This window comes from Cheilinus undulatus, linkage group 6 (assembly GCF_018320785.1).
Source record: "Cheilinus undulatus linkage group 6, ASM1832078v1, whole genome shotgun sequence".
NCBI classification, from domain to species: domain Eukaryota; kingdom Metazoa; phylum Chordata; class Actinopteri; order Labriformes; family Labridae; genus Cheilinus; species Cheilinus undulatus.
Window position 1 is genome coordinate 3,082,006 of NC_054870.1, and position 6,829 is coordinate 3,088,834.

Sequence of the window (6,829 nt, forward strand, 5' to 3'; positions counted from 1 at the left end):
ATGAAGTTATTAATCCAGGCTTCTTAAAGGTCCCTGACTGTGTCTGAAGTGTCTGTTTTGACATTTGTGAAGATGCTGGATCTGAGGAGAAATGCCCGGCTTCTCTTCATAGAATTAAAAAGAGAGAGAGAAGGAGATTTTTTTTGTTGTTCTCAGTGAATAAGTTAGTTTGAATCAGTTGCACTCAGTACTACAAAGGGTTAACTGGTTTTACTTCCATTTCATATGGAAATGAGCCCCCCACACCCCTCCTGGATGCAAGAGAAGAGAAGAAAAGCCATGAAAGGAGAGGAAAGAGGGATGGAGGGGTGTAACTAAACTTCTTCTTTTGTTTTGGCTGGAAACTCGTCTCTCCGAACGACACAAAAACAAGAACGTGTGAACCACCGTCAGAGGCTCAAAGCTTTGGAGGGAGCCAGCTGACTGTGAGGAGGCCTGCAGCGAACGCTCATGGCTACAAAATCCTCCTTGATTAACCAGAAGAGATGATCTGGAATCCGCCCTCTTTATCTGCTGTTATTTAAATCATGTTGATGAGTGTTGAGAAAAAAAGAAGCCACATCTCATCTATGAGAGCCTATGTAAGACCAAAACAGTCAGTACGTTTACATGCAGGTAGAATATTGTGTTAAGCCCTGTGTACACTGGGAGTCACATGGTTTGCTAAATGAGGTTTGCTGCCTCATTTGTCATGCAGAGAACAGAGGGTTCGCACTGACGGCTCGGTCAGACTGAGTGTCAGATACACTGCTGTCTAGGATCAAGGACATCTTTATTATTCCTGAGGGCCAATTTACTTCACAGCCACAAACCATTACACAAATCTGAATAAAATAAAAGTTCAAACACATAAGAACAATAGTATTGACAGTAAAATAAATCAATCCTAGATGAATTTTACACTGAGCTATTAAAAGGGCTAAAGGCAGTTGGGAAAAAGGAATTTTTAGTCCGCTGGTCTTACATGACAAAGGGACATATCTGTGTCCAGAAGGAAGCAGCAAGAACTCCTTAAATAGTGGATGGTCTGGTTGCTCAGGGACTGACTGAGCTTTTTTTAAGAGTTCTGAGTTTGAATAAATCAGTCGGATCGCTTGGAGTAGTGCCTGCAATTTAACTCAGTGGGTAACAGGTGAAAATGTGAGTTTGGACTAGACAGAGGCCCATACTGTTTCCTAAAGACACAGTAGACTGATCACATTGATACACTTCATTGCCAAAAGTATTCACTCACCCATCCAAATAATGGAAATCAGGTGTTCCAGTCACTTCCATGTCCACAGGTGTATAAAATCATCACCTAGGCATGCAGACTGTTTCTACAAACATTTGTGAAAGAATGGCTCGCTCTCAGGAGCTCAGTGAATTCCAGCGTGGTACTGTGATAGGATGCCACCTGTGCAACAAGTCCAGTGGTGAAATTTCCTCACTCCTAAATATTCCACAGTCAACTGTCAGTGGTATTATAACAAAGTGGAAGCGATTGGGAACGCATAGGTCACCAACTTTCTGCAGAGTCAATGGCTATGGACCTCCAAACTTCTTGTGGCCTTCAGATTAGCTCAAGAACAGTGGTAGAGAGCTTCATGGAATGGGTTTCCATGGCCGAGCAGCTGCATCCAAGCCATACATCACCAAGTGGAATGCAAAGCGTCAGATGCAGTGGTGTAAAGCACGCCACCACTGGATTCTAGAGCAGTGGAGATGCATTCTCTGGAATGACGAATCGTGCTTCTCCATCAGGCAATCTGATGGATGAGTCTGGGTTTGGTGGTTGCCAAGAGAACGGTACTTGTCTGACTGCATTGTGCTAAGTGTAAAGTTTGGTGGAGGGGGGATTATGGTGTGGGCCTATTTTTCAGGAGCTGGGCTTGGCCCCTTAGTTCCAGTCAAAGGAACTCTGAATGCTTCAGCATACCAAGACATTTTGGACAATTCCATGCTCCCAACTTTGTGGAAACAGTTTGGAGATGGCCCCTTCCTGTTCCAACATGACTGTGCACCAGTGCACAAAGCAAGGTCCATAAAGACATGGATGAGAGAGTTTGGTGTGGATCAACTTGACTGGCCTGTACAGAGTCCTGACCTCAACCCCATAGAACACCTTTGGGATGAATTAGAGCGGAGACTGAGGGCCAGGCCTTCTCGTCCAACATCAGTGTGTGACCTCACAAATGTGCTTCTGGAAGAATGGTCAAAAATTCCCATAAACACACTCCTAAACCTTGTGGAAAGCCTTCCCAGAAGAGTTGAAGCTGTTATAGCTGCAAAGGGTGGACGGACATCATATTAAACCCTATGGATTAAGAATGGGATGTCACTTAAGTTTATATGAGTCAAGGCAGGTGAGCCAATACTTTTGGCAATAAAAGTGTATATATATTTTCAAATATCTGTTCGACAGTCTGCCCCAAGCTGCCCCTTTGCATTTTCTAAGCCTAATACCACAACAGTGACTGTGAGCCTGCATGTGTGGAACTGGATCAGGTCTGGGAAAGTGAACCATGTGCCCTTCAAGTGCTGCTGCTACTCCTGGAGTATCTGACCCTTCTCATCCTCACTCTCCTTACACAACTCACAATTACACAACTACACATATACTCCTGAACATCAGGTAGGCTGCCTTAGAAAACATCCTAAAAGTAAGTAATAAATAAGTAATACAAAGACACGCACACAATGAATCCAGAGGAGCTAAAAAAAAAAAAAAAAAAAAGTCATCTATTGAAGTCCAATATCCAGTACACAGTAAAGAAAAGAAGCAAGTCCCCATTTGGACAAGACCACATTCATGGTACTAGACCATGTTAGCATGAGGGGGCTGGTAGAGATCATTAAGCGTTGTCTAAAGCTGAACCTCAAACAGGTCTGCCTTCCACCTTGGCAGACAAATCCAGAGAAGCAGGCAAAAGCAGGCTAAAAAAAACTAGCAGGAATCGTACACGAGCAGGCAGTACTGACTGTTGGACCAGGAAAAACGAAGGAAAACAGTATGAAGGAGGACACACTGGGAACAAATACACTGACTACCAGGATCTGGAAGACAGATAATCAGAAAAAAAGACAGCAAAACTGAAATAAACATAAAACATGACCTTGGGTAAACTGACATGTGCGTCAGTTAGCACACATGCATCTCACATAATTGTCACTCAGTTTGGAACGTTTCCTGTGCAAAAACGCCTATAAGACCACAGCCCTGCAGCCACCTAAGAGAGTCATGTGACTAGACTGAGATGAATAAGTGCTGAAGGCTGCGGTAGAGATTCACAGCAAAGGATCTTTTCTTTTAGACCAACAATAGAACAAAATGTCTGCAGCTCAACACAAACAGCAATCAGCGATCAGACTGGAGGAGGATTTATTGTGCCGCTCTGCTGACTGAAAACATTTTTCTCTGCTCAACAGAGTTGTCATTGTTGAATCCTCATCAGTGAAACCAATACTGTGAAGCATCTTTGCATATTTCCTCTCTGAAAGTTAACCACACCAGGTTATTACTTTATAAGCAACATTTAAATGAAAGTGTCAGTGATTAAGGTTTTTTTTATCAAAGTGCTGCAAGTATAATGCCTTGTAGATTCTGAATGGTTGGGATAGCATTGACTAATTGCTGTTGCATGGTAACAGTTTAAAAACCTTCACAACCTATGCTGGCTTTAAGTCACTCTGAGTCTGATCTGTGAAAAAACAAGAAGAGCAAACAGACGAGGAATGAAAAGTGTTTGTGAGTGGATGTTGGTTCATTATTTTTTATAAAACTAAAGAAAACAAACATCTGTCTGTACACAGGGACTCAAAGATCAGTTTAAAAGTTCTGCTGTTATTGCCTCTAGAGCAGGGGTCATCAACCACATCTGCACAAGGGCCAGATTTAGTCTCCACAGAGACTCTGGGGGCCGGACTTTCAAATACACAAAAATTAAACAAATATTTTGGTCTGATTAAAATATTATTGTATTAGTATTTGTATTTTGTTTAAAAACCCAGGAAATTTTAAGGTATTACAGCGAGATCTATCCCTGTTATCTATAATGCAGCAGGCCACAAAGAGACAGGCCGGCCCACAGAATTATCTGGGCCCCTGAAAATCCCAAGTAATGGGCCCTCCCTAACTGTGATTAAGCACTAATATTCATTTATTTTTGACACTTTTAACCTCTTTTATTACTTCATTTGGCCATTTCTGCAACATTTTCTGCCCCTAAACTTATTTTTGATAATTTTTGCCACTTTTGCCCATTTTGACATTCTTTAACCCATTTTTGCAGCGTTCCTGCCGATTACTGTTCCCGTGTCCCACTCTAACCCCTTTTCACTACTTTGCTAGGCTATTTTTGCAATATTTTTGCTACTTTTAACTCATTTTTGATACCTTTTTGCCTCCTTAAAACCATTTTTCTTTTCTCTGACCCCCTTTAAACCTCTTTTCCTGCACACTTTTTGCCCCTTTGTGCCCCTCTAATATCCATTTGCCACTTTTTAACCCTTTTTATTACTTTTTTGCAGCATTTTTGCCACTAACAACCCATTTTTTTATACTTTTAACCTCTTTTCTCCTCTTTTTACCATTTTTTGCCGCATTTTAACCTCTTTTCCTGCACACTTTTTGCCCCTTTGTGCCACTCTAATATCCATTTTTGCCACTTTTTAACCCTTTTTCATGACTTGTTTGCAACATTTTTGCCACTAGTGACTTTTTAATACTTTTTGCCCCTTTCTCCCCTTTTCTAATTTTTTGCCATATTTTAACATCTTTTCCTGCACATTTTTGCCCCTTTGTACCACTCTAGTATCCATTTTTGACACTTTTTAACCCTTTTCATGACTTTTTGCAGCATTTTTGCCACTATCTCATTTTTTATCATTTTTGCCTCTCTTTTCCTCTTTTACCAATTTTTTGCCACATTTTAACCTCTTTTCCTGCACATTTTTGCCCCTTTGTGTCTCTCCACAACCCATTTTGCCACTCTCTAACCCCTTTTCATCACTTTCTCAGGCCATTTTTGCCACATTTCTGCCAGTCTTAACCCGTTTTTAAAAATAAATTTACTAATTATGAATGATGAGTGAATTTCTGTAAAAACAGGTCAAAATCAGATCATTCTAAAACTATTTCAATAGTAATGTTTTTTTGGATGGATTTAACAGTTGCAGACATTTGAAGCCAAAAGACACTCCTAAAACCAGAACATCTTCTTTTCCTCTTTTTCTGAATTTAATGATCTTCTGGGGGCCCGGATACAAAGCTTTGGGGGGCCTGATTTGGCCCTCGGGCCACCAGTTGATGATCAGTGCTCTAGAGATACTGAGCCTCTCTGGGTTGACTTCAGGTGGCTGTTGACCTGAATGCATTCCTATGTTACCAAGGAGGAAGGGAGAGGCTCATTTCTGAGGAGAGCATTGATATCATTGAGGCAAGTCACAAGGCCAGAATTTATGGTAAAAACAAACTGGCTCAGAGGCTGCAAAGGCAATGTCCAGGCCAAGGATTGTGGCCTGTGCAAGAAGGTGAAAGGCCACTTGGGAACAAGTAATGCCCACCCCACCTACAGGGCCATACAGAGCCACAAGACTGCTGCATCCTGTCCATGATTCTCTGCAGTAAAGCTGCCTGATGGCACGATCCTGACAGAGGAGTTGGACATCAAGGAATGATGCTTTGGCTACTTTGAGATCGTTCCTGTCACAAGCTCCAAGTGGAGCAGATGCAGTTAGTGTGGACCCACCCGTAAGCTGTGATCCACTAACTCTAATGAAGGCTTGACAGGAGGTGAACACGCTGCAGACTGGGAAAACAGAGGGCGTATCCTGGCTGAGATGTTCAAGGTGGGCGGTGAAAACTTCATGCTCACATCTGCTCCATATGGAGAACAGGCATCATCTCTACCAACTGGAAGGGGGACACTGTCATTGATCTGGAAGGGAGAGAGTGATGTGAGAGTGCCTCTGTTTCATAGAGACAGACAACCAGGCACTCTCACATTCACACCTACAGTCAATTTAGAGTCACTAATTAACCTAATGAACATGTTTTTGGTGGTGGGAGGAAGCTGGAGTACCCGGAGGGAACCCACACATACACGGGGAAAACATGCAAACTCTGCACAGAAAGATCCTGACCCAGACATGAACAAGGGACGTTCTTGCTGTGAGGCAACAGCGCCGACCCCTGTGCCACCATTTTTACTCTTGATGCCATACAGAAATGTCGTGAAGTCCTAGTAAAAGTGTCGCCATGCTAAAGCTACTTCTGAGGTAATCACCACAGGGGAGGCAGTGCAACTAAACCCCGCCCACAATAACTGCAACATTCTCCTCAGATGTCACTGATTGGTCCTGAGCAGCATGCTCACGTTGTGGATTGGAGCTTTTAAAGATGTATTTTCCTGGTGACAGACATGGAGTCTGGCAGTTTCAGGTTAATTATGGATTACCTACAAAACACATATGGCTGCACAAGTTGGTGAGGCTTTGGCAGTAATGGAAATTCAGTTAAAGGGAAATTGCACCCAAAAAGAGATCTGTAATATAAAGTGGGCCACCTTCTCCTGCTTCAACCTCTTTCTTTTACCAATATGAGGAGTAAAAGTATATGATTATGTGGTAACAGATCCCCCTGAATCTGTTTGTCTATTTTAACATCGTCATATTCCCAGACTCTCGCCTTCTGTAGTTCCTCTTCTCTGTTTGCTCTTTTTCTTGTAGAAGTGTCAGTCACAGTTGTCCTACTTCTCTGATTTGATCTTGATCTTCTCTGTGATGATGTGGTCAAAGCCGGACTCCGTGTTGTAGAAGGGAGAGGTCTGACCCTGCCTGCTTCTCTTCC